Source organism: Saccopteryx bilineata, chromosome 1 (assembly GCF_036850765.1).
Source record: "Saccopteryx bilineata isolate mSacBil1 chromosome 1, mSacBil1_pri_phased_curated, whole genome shotgun sequence".
Taxonomy (NCBI): domain Eukaryota; kingdom Metazoa; phylum Chordata; class Mammalia; order Chiroptera; family Emballonuridae; genus Saccopteryx; species Saccopteryx bilineata.
In genome coordinates this window covers 152,730,496-152,742,622 of record NC_089490.1, presented here as the reverse complement: position 1 = coordinate 152,742,622, position 12,127 = coordinate 152,730,496, and the positions used below count along the sequence as shown (strand labels likewise).

Here is a 12,127-nt window from a genome sequence, read left to right as displayed (position 1 = left end):
GGCAAAAACACCACTAAAGCTTACTACACTCTGGAATAATGAAGATGCAATTGTATTTCTGGGTAAGTCAAATCCTCATTTTATTATTTAAATTTCATGCATAAGATTAGATTAGATGTGGATATTGACTCAATAATTTGGGCTAAACGGTCCTCTTTGGGGAGCTCAGACATCTATTTGCCCAGGCTATTGCTCAGCCCACGCTGTGCAGGGTAACATATGTGAGGGTGCAGAACACCAGCAGAAAGCTGCCAGAATCTTCTCTCTCCAGCAAATACAAAGTGTGTGTTTTATCCTTACACATGAGTGACCATGGACAACCATAGGACTTCTTGGCAACTGCTTACTCTTGGGCACTGGAGGCTCACAGCAGTGCCCTGGTCAAGTTCAACTCTCGGGAAGACAGAAGATGAGTGAGGGGCAGCCTCACTCAAAGTGGCTGATGTTGGTCAGAAAACATGGACTTCCATTTCTTTACACATAAATGGAGAAAATAAATTCTGTCTGATCTATGGGTCATTGTGTTAAATAAAATGAAGCCTACCATGCATGGGGTTTAATTGCCAGTATAGCACACAGAAGGTTGCTCAATAAATGCTAATTAGTCATTGTTGTAATCTACTCTAATATATGGAACCAAGACTAACTACTGCTTTTTGCTTATTTAAATTTCTGAAGCTCTAAAAGCAGTTATGCAGTTTGCTATTTGGGATTTCAAAAACAAGTGTGACAAGTTCTTTGGGGAGCAACTACTGTTATGTACTCTATTCATTCCAGGGCATATTTGGGCCCAATACTTAATATTAGTCTCTCTCCTAGCATCATGCCAAATGTAGCAGCTCTCCTTCCAAATTAACACTGCTGTATTACTCTCAGAAGGGTTGCATCTTATCATCAGCTCCTCTTTCCTTCTCAGAAATTCTGCCCTTCCATAAGACCTCAGAGCACATACAGTACACTTTCCATGACTTAGCATCTCACAAACTGCTTGACGAATGGTGAAGGATGCTGACTGTATTTAGTGCCATTCTTCCTGGTGAGAGAGAGCTGGTGAGTTTAATTCCCCATAAGGAGATCCTCTTTGCTTTCTGTCCTTTGCTCCAAGATTCTGTGGTTTGCATCATTAAATAGCTGGCTTTGCCAATGCCTTCTCCAGCACTAATTCAAAGACATGTGAGAGTTCCTGGAGTGTCCTCCTTGAGCATGTGCGAGGGAGGCATGCAGCACCAGGTGCTGGGAAAGGGGTGGAAATTCTCACCTGGAACAGGGGACCCTCAAGACTTAGGGTATGTCCAAACCACACTATCAGAGAATGAAGTCGTATCTCCCTTCCCCCTCAGAATTTATCTTATAGAAATACACATGTCCAGGAAGGCACATGGTCACATGAACAGTGTACAACAATGTTTATGACAGCATAATTCACAATAGCCCCCAAGTAAAAACCCACATGTTCATCAACTAATTAAACAAAATGTGGTCTGTCTACACACTAGAATGTTACTTGGCTATGAAAAGAAGTAAAGCACTGACACTCACTACATGGATGGACCTTGAACACATGATGCTCAGTGACAGAAGCCAGACACACAAGGTCACACAGTATGGGATTCCATTTATGTGAAATGTCCAGAACAGGCAAGTTCAGAGACAAAACCAGATTATTGGTTGCCAGGGGCTGGGGTAAGGAGATAGGGAGTGACTGATAATGGAGATGGGAGTTTCTTTTTGGTGCGGTATAATGTTCTGGAATTAAGAGGTGATGGCTACACAACTCTGTAGATACACTAAAAACTACTGAACTGTATGCTTTAAATGGAGGAGCTTTATGGTACATGAAATAGATCTCAATAAAATTGTAAGAAAAAAAAAAGGTATATGGAAATGTCCCTGGTAGCATTATTTGAAGTCACAAAAAAACTAGAAACAACTTAAATGTTCATCAATAGGAAAATTATTCAATAAATTATAGTACATCCTTGCTGTATACTTTGATGCCATTAAAAAGAATGAGGTAGCCTGACCAGGCAGTGGCGCAGTGGATAGAGAGTCGGACTGGGATGTGGAGGACCCAGGTTCGAGACCCCGAGGTCACCAGTTTGAGTGTGGGCTCATCTGGCTTGAGCAAATAAAGCTCGCCAGCTTGGATCCAAGGTCACTGGCTCAAGCAAGGGGTTACTCGGTCTGCTGAAGGCCTGCGGTCAAGGCACATATGAGAAAGCAATCAATGAACACCTAAAGTGTCTCAATGAAAACTGATGATTGATGCTTCTCATCTCTCTCCATTCCTGTCTGTCTGTCCCTATCTATCCCTCTCTCTGTCCCTGTAAAAATAAAAAAAAAATGAGGTACATTCTCCAAAAAAGATCTCCAAGATATGCAATGCCTGCCACACAGCAGTTTCTCAAATATTTGTAGAATGTATGCATGTGTGAAAACTCAAACACCCCAAAAGGTGAGCACAATTATACATAAACTAGAAAGAAACAAAAAGAGGACAAAGTAAATTTACTGAATGCCAGGCACTATTCTAGGCTCTGAGCATTCTAAGGTGAATAAGAGCGATGAAAGCTCTGCTCTTGACATCCTTGTGCAGGGGAATCAGACAAAAGACCAGACACCAGATACACAAGGTGATTGCAGAGAGATCCAGGCTGGGACAAAAGGAGATGGTAGAGGGAAATGACCAGGACAGTGGTGGAGAGAGGCTCCCAACCTCTCGACAGGCCAGCTGAGACCTGACCCGAGCAGAGGCCAGGGGCCAACCTTGGTAGACGTGGGAGAGAGCCCTCCAGGCACAGGGAATAGCAGGTGCAAAGGCCTTGGGGGAGAAAACGGGGATGTCCAGAGAGAGAGGTCAGCAGAGACTTCAAGGGCATAGCCACAAGTCCAGACTTTAGTCCTGTTCCTGAGGGAAGCCCAGGGTGAAGGCACAATATAATCTGACTTATGTTTTTTCTAAATTTTATTTTAAACAGCAGATTTTTTAGACGATTAGGAGAAAAAATGAAAACAGGAAAACCAAGAAGGAAGCTCCCTCAGCATTTACTATGTTATAATTTTAATAATTAATACTTCTTAAGTTCTTACTTGAGCTTCTTAAGACCTATATATATAGCAGCTGGGCAAAAAATATATCACCTTATAAAAGAAGCCAAGTAAAGTCAGCCCAGTAAATGAAAGGTTAAATCATTATTTAATTAATAGGAAAGTAAATGATGGCCTCTACAATTTTATTGCAGGTAATTATACACAGTCAATCATCATAGCCTACAAGCATCAACTTGCTTCTTAATTCAGTGTGAATTTTTCCTTGTAAATGTCATTATCCCAAAATTAAATAATTTATGAGTGTATACTCATTTTTTAAAAGGCATATAAAAATGTACACAGAGGAAATGGACAAGACATTAAATCTGTACTTTGGTTATAGTTGCTTGCCAGTAGTGATTAATATAGTAAATTGATTTCAATCAGGGGTTGGCAAACTTTTTCTATGAAGGGCCAGAGAATATTTTTTGCTTCATAGGCCAAAGGGTCTGTGTCACTATTTCTATCAATAGAAAGTCATCACGGAGAGTAAGGAATGACTGTGGCTGCCTTCATGCCCTTTAGGACTCCACTGAAGCCTGGGGCAAAGGAAAAAAATCAGCAACACTGACTTGGTTTTTACTTAAAATTCTGATATTTTGTTCACCATGGATTTTTTTAGCACTTGATTTTTAAAAATACTGCATTAAAATATTATTTATCTTGATGACTGAGTTTTTTGGTACCACCCATCTCTTAAATTTTGTGCCCAAGGTGAGTGCCCACTTGCTTCACCTACTCCCAGTCCTGGAGCTGGCCAATAAAACTTTATGGACATTGAACTTCGAGTTTCATATAATTTTTGTGTCATAAAATATTCTTTTGATTTTTTTAATTATTTGAAAAATGTAAAAAATATTCTCTGCTTGTGAGACTTACACAAAAACAGGCATCATGTCAGACTTCACCCCAGGTTTAATTCGCTGACTCTGTTTTAGATGGCCATTTAGAAAGCATTTCTTAGTGATCTTTATATTTACAAAAAAAACACCTGCTAGAGTGGGCACTCGAAGGACTCAACAAATTAGTCCTATTGTCTCCCTTCTGAAATTTCTGCTAAAGTTCCTCCTTATTCTTTGTTCACCCCAGATCCCCAAATGCACAGCATATGTGTCCAGAATGTGACCATGTATAAGACAAATTGTATAGTTCAGTGGTCCCCAACCCCTGGGCCGCAGACTGGTACCGGTCCGTGGGCCATTTGGTACCGGTCCGCAGAGAAAGAATAAATAACTTACATTATTTCCGTTTTATTTATATTTAAGTCTGAATGATGTTTTATTTTTAAAAAATGACCAGATTCCCTCTGTTACATCCGTCTAAGACTCACTCTTGATGCTTGTCTCGATCACATGATACATTTATCCATTCCACCCTAAAGGCCGGTCCGTGAAAATATTGTCTGACATTAAACCAGTCCATGGCCCAAAAAAGGTTGGGAACCACTGGTATAGTTCACTAGCACTAAGTACAGTTGCATTGTTGGACAACTATCACCACCATCCATCTCTAGGACTATTTTCATCTTGCAAAAATGAAACTGTACTCACTGAATAACCTACTCATTAGCCCCTGGCACCCCTCATTCTTTCTGTCTCAGTGAATTTGACTCCTCTAAGAACCTCCAGTGAGTACAATCGTACAATATTTGTTCTTTTGTGGTTGAATTACTTCACTTAATACAGCTTCAAAGTTCATCCATGTTGTAGAAGTCGTCAGAATTTCCTTCCTTTTTAAGGTTGAATAATACTACATTGTGTGGATGGACCACTTTGTGTAGATGATGTTTATCCATCATCTGTCAATGGACATTTGGTTTGCTTCTACCTTTTGGCTACTGTGAATGCTGCTGCTTTGAACACAGGTGTGCAAAGATCTGTTCCAGTGTCTAAGTACCAAAAAGCAGAACTGCAGGATTATATGGTAGTTCTATGTATAATTTTTTGAGGAACCTCCATTCTGTTTTCCACCGCAGCTGCACCATTTTACCTATGCACCAGCCATGCATAAGGGTTCCAATTCTACACATTGTTGCCAACACTGTGTTAATTTCTTCTTTTTAAATAATAGCCATCTCTAATGATATAAACTGGCATTTCATTGTGATTTTGATTTGTATTTCTTTCTTTCTCTCTTTCTTTTTCTTTGTGTAGGAGACAGAGAGCAAGAAAGAGAAAGAGAAAGACAGGAAGTGAGAGAGATGAGAAGCATCAACTCATCACTGCAGCACTTTTAATTGTTCATTGATTGCTTCTCATATGTGCTTTGATGGTGGGGGGTGCTCCAGCTGAACCTGTGACCCCTTGTTCAAGCCAGTGACCTTGGGCTTCAAGCCAGTGACCTTTGGGCTCAAGCCAGCGACCATGCATTCATGTCAATGAACCCATGCTCAAGCCTGCAACCCCGCACTCAAGCTGATGAGCCTGTGCCAAGCTGGATGAGACTGCATTCAAGCCGGTGACCTCGGGTTTTTGAACCTGGGTCTCTAGCATCCCAGGTCAATGTCCTATCCACGGGGCATCACTGGTCAGGCTGATTTGTATTTCTTAATGATTAGTGATGTTGAGCATCTGTCATGTGCTTATTGGCCATTTGTATCTTCTTTAGAGAAGTATCTATTCAAATATTGACCCATTTTTTTTTTTTTTTTTTTTTTTTGTTTGTTTTTTTTTTTTTTTTCCTGAAGCTGGAAACAGGGAGAGACAGTCAGACAGACTCCCGTATGCGCCCGACCGGGATCCACCCGGCACGCCCACCAGGGGGCGACGCTCTGCCCACCAGGGGGTGATGCTCTGCCCATCCTGGGCGTCGCCATGTTGCGACCCTCCTGGGTGTCGCCATGTTGCGACCAAAGCCACTCTAGCGCCTGGGGCAGAGGCCACAGAGCCATCCCCAGTGCCCGGGCCATCTCTGCTCCAATGGAGCCTTGGCTGCGGGAGGGGAAGAGAGAGACAGAGAGGAAGGCGCGGCGGAGGGGTGGAGAAGCAAATGGGCGCTTCTCCTATGTGCCCTGGCCAGGAATCGAACCCGGGTCCTCCGCACGCTAGGCCGACGCTCTACCGCTGAGCCAACCGGCCAGGGCCTTGACCCATTTTTTAATTGACTTGTTTTTTGCTGTTGAGTTGTAGGAGTTCTCTATATAGTCTGGATATTAACTCTAATAATAGAGATATAATTTGCAAACATTTTCGCCATTCCATGGATTGCTTTTTCCATGATACTGTCCTTTGATGCATGAAAGTTTTTAATTTTCATGAAGTCAAATCTATTTTTTTCCCTTTTTTTTTTTTCTTTTCATTTTTCCGAAGCTGGAAACGGGGAGGCAGTCAGACAGACCCCCGCATGCGCCCGACCGGGATCCACCCGGCATGCCCACCAGGGGGCGATGCTCTGCCCATCTGGGATGTCACTCTGTTGCAGCCAGAGCCACTCTAGCGCCTGAGGCAGAGGCCACAGAGCCATCCTCAGCGCCCTGGCCATCCCTGCTCCAATGGAGCCTCGCTGCAGGAGGGGAAGAGAGAGACAGAGAGGAAGGAGAGGGGGAGGGGTGGAGAAGCAAATGGGCGCCTCTCCTGTGTGCCCTGGCCGGGAATCAAACCCGGGACTCCTGCATGCCAGGCCAACGCTCTACCGCTGAGCCAACCGGCCAGGGCCTAATTTTTTTTCCTTTTGTTGTTTCTGCCTTTGGTGTCATATCCAAGGGATCACTGCTGAATCCAATGAAGATTTTCCCCTATGTTTCTAAAAATTTTATAGTTTTAACTTTTACATTGAGGTATTTGATGCATTTTGAATTAATCTTTGTATATGGTTTAAAACAAGGACCCAACTTCATTTTTCTGCATGTGGATATGCAGTTTTCCAACATAATTTGTTGAAAAGACTATCCTTCCCCCATTGAATGGTCTAGACACCCTTGGAGTAAAATATTACTATTATTATTTTATTTTATTTTTCCAGAGACAGAGAGAGGGATAGATAGGGACAGATAGACAGGAACACAGAGAGATGAGAAGCATCAATCATCAGTATTTCATTGCGACATCTTAGTTGTTCATTGATTGCTTTCTCATATGTGCCTTGACTGCGGCCTTCAGCAGACCAAGTAACCCCTTGCTTTAGTGGGCAACCTTGGGCTCAAGCTGGTGAGCTTTTGCTCAAACCAGATGAGTCCGTGCCCAAGCTGGCGATCTCGGGGTCTCAAACCTGGGTCCTCCACATCCCAGCCTGATGCTCTATCCACTGCACCACCGCCTGGTCAGGCGGAGTAAAATATTATAAACAAGTAATTAAAGTTAAGTAACAATACCTGAGGATCTAATCTTGCCAGAAAGACTGCCCGAAAAGTGATTTTGTGAAAGAAGCTAACATACATTAGAAGTCTACTTTCCCCCAATGGTAACAGTCAAGTCTGTGTGTAACATTTAAATTTATTTATTAATTTTTAGAGAGGAGAGAGAGAGGGAGAGAGAGAGACAGAGAGAGAAGGGGGGAGGAGCTGGAAGCATCAACTCCCATATATATGCCTTGACCAGGCAAGCCCAGGGTTTTGAACCGGCGACCTCAGCATTTCCAGGTCGACGCTTTATCCACTGCGCCACCACAGGTCAGGCTGTGTGTAACATTTATTCCTAGTCTCAATGGTGACTTCCCTATTATTTTCCAATGAAATTTGTGTATAGCTGACCCACACCACTCTACAGAGATATAAATGCCACACGAGGACCCCTCCCTACCTTTTCTGTTTACAACAAAGTGTTAGTTAAATTTTCACCTAATTTTTGTTCTTCTGTTTTTTAAAACCTAAAGAGTTCTTAGAAAATGGTTTAAACTCTATAATTTGCTCATTCAAATGACTCCAGCAGGATGATATAACTGGGTCCACAGATTCATGAGGGTGTACTTCAGAGAGTCTGTGAACCTGAACTTAAACAAGAAATTCAAGTGGGGGGCACATATGTCTATTCCTGTTCTTCTGGGGGGAAAATCCCAACTTTCAGCAAATACTGAAAATGGTCCTGATAGAAGAAAGGTTAAGAACTACAGGGCTCTAGTGATATGTGTTTTATATGTTTTTGGGAGAAGAGTCTGTTTTTAACTTAAGTTCACAAATTCCAGGATTCCAATTTTTAGATGAACCTCATTGTATAGTCTAGGCAGGTCGTGACTACCAATTAATTTACTTCCTGGAGGACGGGCAGAATGGTGGCAGTGGGCCCCCAATCACATATGGCAGAGACATGGGGCCAGATGGGACAGTCACAGGAGTAGATTGAATGCACTCCCCGTCTCTAGTGGAAAACCACAGTCCGAAGGCAGCTAGATTTCTTTCCCACATATATTGAGGAATTCAAACAGTTCAGGAAGTGATCATGCTGATAATTAGCTAAATCTTCAGTGCTATCGTGACAATAACTAACACAAAGGCCACCAATCCCAGGAAATGCTGCAGATTTGAGGAAACCTGAGAGAGAACCATCTGCCAGTGGGGAACAGTGGAGAAAAAATAAGTTATGGTTTTTTCTAGGGTCTATCCCAACCAAACCAAGGACATGGGCCTAATTTGCCATCTTTGGAAGCTGACAAGGGGGTTAAGATGAGTTGTGCTTACATTCTCATCCTAGGGAAGCCCATCACCAGTTCTGTTCCTCCCGAGGTCTAGTTAAGTCTCAATTCTGAAAAATCTAGCTACAAAAAACAATTTCAAAATCATACATAATATATATAAAGTAGGACCTTGGCTATACATAGAAAGATTGAAATGTGGAAAAAGTTAGCTTTTTTGATCTATAAACACTAATTTTTTTCCTTATAGATGAGCCATTACGCATTTTCCTTATGTGTTACTGTTACAGTGTGCTCCCCTATGAAGCCAACTGGTTATAGGTGTGCGCTTTTCCCACATGGGAGCCTGTTTCCTCGCACCATCATCTATAGCAGTCATTCATTTCAGAAATCACTACTGGGCACCATGGTTTGCACATCAAGTTGCAGAGTTGGTCCAACCTGCCCAGAGGGGAGCAGCTGTCCTTGAGGGACAGCCACCTGGCCAAGTATTAGGGAGCTGGGGACCAGAACAAAAAGGAACCAATGCTGACTGACTGCAGAGCACCTTCCCACTCAGAGTGTTGGTCTAAAACCTCACCCCCAACCTCTCAGTCCTGAAAGACAAAGAGGAATGCCCTGGAAAGAAAGGCCTGATGCTGTGGAATTAAAATTTTTTTAAAGGGTACAGCTTTATGGACATAAAAAGGCAAAGGGATTCAGCATACAAAATGGATGCAGCCAGATAAAGACTTTTTAATTACAGCAAACAGGAGAAGATAATAAGGTAAATATCATTCCTCTCACCCATAAAGGAAGCAAAAATAATGTTAAGTACTATTGAAGATTCTAAGGGGTTTCATAAGCCTCTAAATCAGCATCTTGATGTGTCAGGTGTTAGTCATATATACTGTAACTGGTGCCCTGTGTTAGCCTAGTGCTCAGCAAACTGCTCTGTAAAGGCCCAACAGCAATTGTCTTAGGCTTGTGGATCAGCCAATCTCTGTGGACTATTCTACTCCTCTGTCGTAGGGCACTAGCCACCATAGACACTATATACATGAATGAACGTGGGCCTATGCCAAATAAAATTTTAGTGATGGACACTTGTGAATTTCATATAATTTCATGTGTTCCACAATATTATTCTTTCAATTATTTTTTCCAATCATTTAAAATGCAAAAAAAACAGTCTTAGGTCTTGGCTGTACAAAATCAGGTAGTGGGCTTGATTTAGCCTACGGACTATTTGTTGACTCTATACTAGACAGACGCAGGCATTTGACTTACGTCTCTAAAAGAGAACTTAAAATAATTCTAGATAAATAAATGGACAGGTATCAAAAAGCCTGTATAATTACAGTAGGCCCTATATTTATCAACTGGTTTTACATCTGTGGAATCAACCAATTTTGGGGGTTTTTTTGTTTGTTTTTTTTGTATTTTTCTGAAGCTGGAAACGGGGAAGCAGTCAGACAGACTCCCGCATGTGCCCGACCGGGATCCACCCGGCACGCCCACCAGGGGGCGATGCTCTGCCCATGGGGGGGGGTCGCTCTGTCGCGACCAGAGTCACTCTAGCGCCTGGGGCAGAGGCCAAGGAGCCATCCCCAGCGCCCAGGCCATCTTTTGCTCCAATGGAGCCTCGGCTGCAGGAGGGGAAGAGAGAGACAGAGAGGAAGGAGAGGGGGAGGGGTGGAGAAGCAGATGGGCACCTCTCCTGTGTGCCCTGGCTGGGAATCAAACCCGGGACTCCTGCATGCCAAGCCGAGGCTCTACCACTGAGCCAACCGGCCAGGGCCAGGAATCAACCAATTTTGGATCAAATATATTTGGCGGAAAAAACCCCAGAAAGTTCCAAAAAGCAAAACTTGACTTTGCTGTGCGCTGAGCAACTACACTGAATCCACATGGATAAAGTGATGTGTGGGCACACTCTGTTGTATGTAGCCTCTATGCAACTAGGTAATGTGCAAACACTATGCCATTTAATATAAGGGATTCGAGCATCTGAAGATTTTAGGGTTTATGGGGGTCCAGGACCCAAACCCCTGAGGATACTGAGGGATAACTATATAGGAACATCCTAAAAATCTCAGTGTGCAGAGGGTCAAGGACACTCTGAGGGTGAGGACTGACGTCCCTGTCATGTCTCCCTCCTAGAGGAGGGAGGAGAATGCAAGATTTCAGGGAGTCTGTGAAAAGGAGGGGCCCACAGGCCAGAGCTGGAGCCTTGTCACAAGGGAAAGAAGATGGCTCACAGGTCCTGTCAATTCTGACCCTCCCTCCCTTCTGCCGCCTGATGTGTGTGACCCGCACATTCATGATTCAGCTCTCTGGGCATTTCACAGAGAAGGAGAAACTTGTGGATACATGAATATTGTAAAAGATGATATCTTCACATAGACAATATTCCAAAGATGTACAAATAGCCAATAAACATAAGAAGAGATGCTCAATATCATTAGTCATTTGGAAAATGAAATTAAAAACCACAAGATACCATTTTATACCTACTAGGTTGGCTATAATAAAAACAAGGGAAAATAACAAGTGTTGATGAGGATGTGGATAAATTGGACCCCTCCTACACAGCTGGTGGAAATGAAAAATCGGCAGCTGCTATGGAAAACATTTGGCAATTCCTCAAAAAATTAAACATGGAGTTACCATTTGGCTCAGCAATTCCACTTTCAGGTACAGTCGTCCCTTGCCATATCATGGTTCACTTTTCCTGGCCGCCTCACTATATCACAGATTTTTTTAATTGTATATATCTAATTTTGTATTGTGGGTTTTTCGCTATATTGCAGGATTTTGTGGTATATAGGTATTTTTATAATTTATTATTTTAATTATTTTTGCAGTAAAATAAGCATTTTCTAGCCTAAAAAATTGAAAATATAAAATATATTAGTTAAAACATATTAAAAGAATATTAAATTGAAATAAAATATATAGCATACAGCAGATGAGTATACAAAGACTCGCACATATGGAAAATGCAACTACGGATGCTTCCACTTAAACTAGTTTGCTCACGTGAGATCGTACAGGGCACACTATTGGCTGATGGGTGGGTGTCTTCTGCGTATAGCATGTGTTCAGCATCTTGCCTTGTCCATTTCACATCAATGTCTGATGGCTGCATGTAGTGTTGCTCTGCAGTGTAGTGTTTTTGTGAAATTTTCATTAAAAAATTGAATTTATTTCAAGCCCTACAATGTCACCCAAATGTTCTGAGCCTTCTAAGGCTTCTGGCACAGAACTCAAGTGCCAGAGGAAGATGCTTACCACTGCAGAAAAGGTGGAACTCCTTGACATGCTAAAGGAAGGGAGAAGCTACGTGGCTATGGGCTGCCATTACGTGATCAATGAATCTTCGGTTCTCAACATAAAGAAGGACAAAAAGAATATAAGGATGATGACAGCAGTGTCTCTTAACAAGTCTGCGAAGAGGGTGGTAACTTCCCGCAATAAGGCCATTGTGAGG

The 12,127-nt window shown here is 42.5% G+C and overlaps 1 protein-coding gene across 3 annotated transcripts in view; it reads right to left on the bottom strand.

The window, feature by feature from the left end:
• The window catches only part of RFX2 (regulatory factor X2), a 117,628-nt gene that overhangs the window by 88,946 nt on the left and 16,555 nt on the right, over positions 1–12,127 (bottom strand). The window contains exon 1 of one of the 3 annotated variants that reach the window (XM_066274612.1): positions 11,929–12,011. The exons of the other annotated variants lie outside the window; for them this stretch is intronic. The gene's annotated coding sequence lies outside the window, so the exon portion shown is untranslated. Of the gene's footprint in view, positions 1–11,928; positions 12,012–12,127 lie in introns of those variants that run through there. 3 annotated transcript variants of the gene reach the window in all.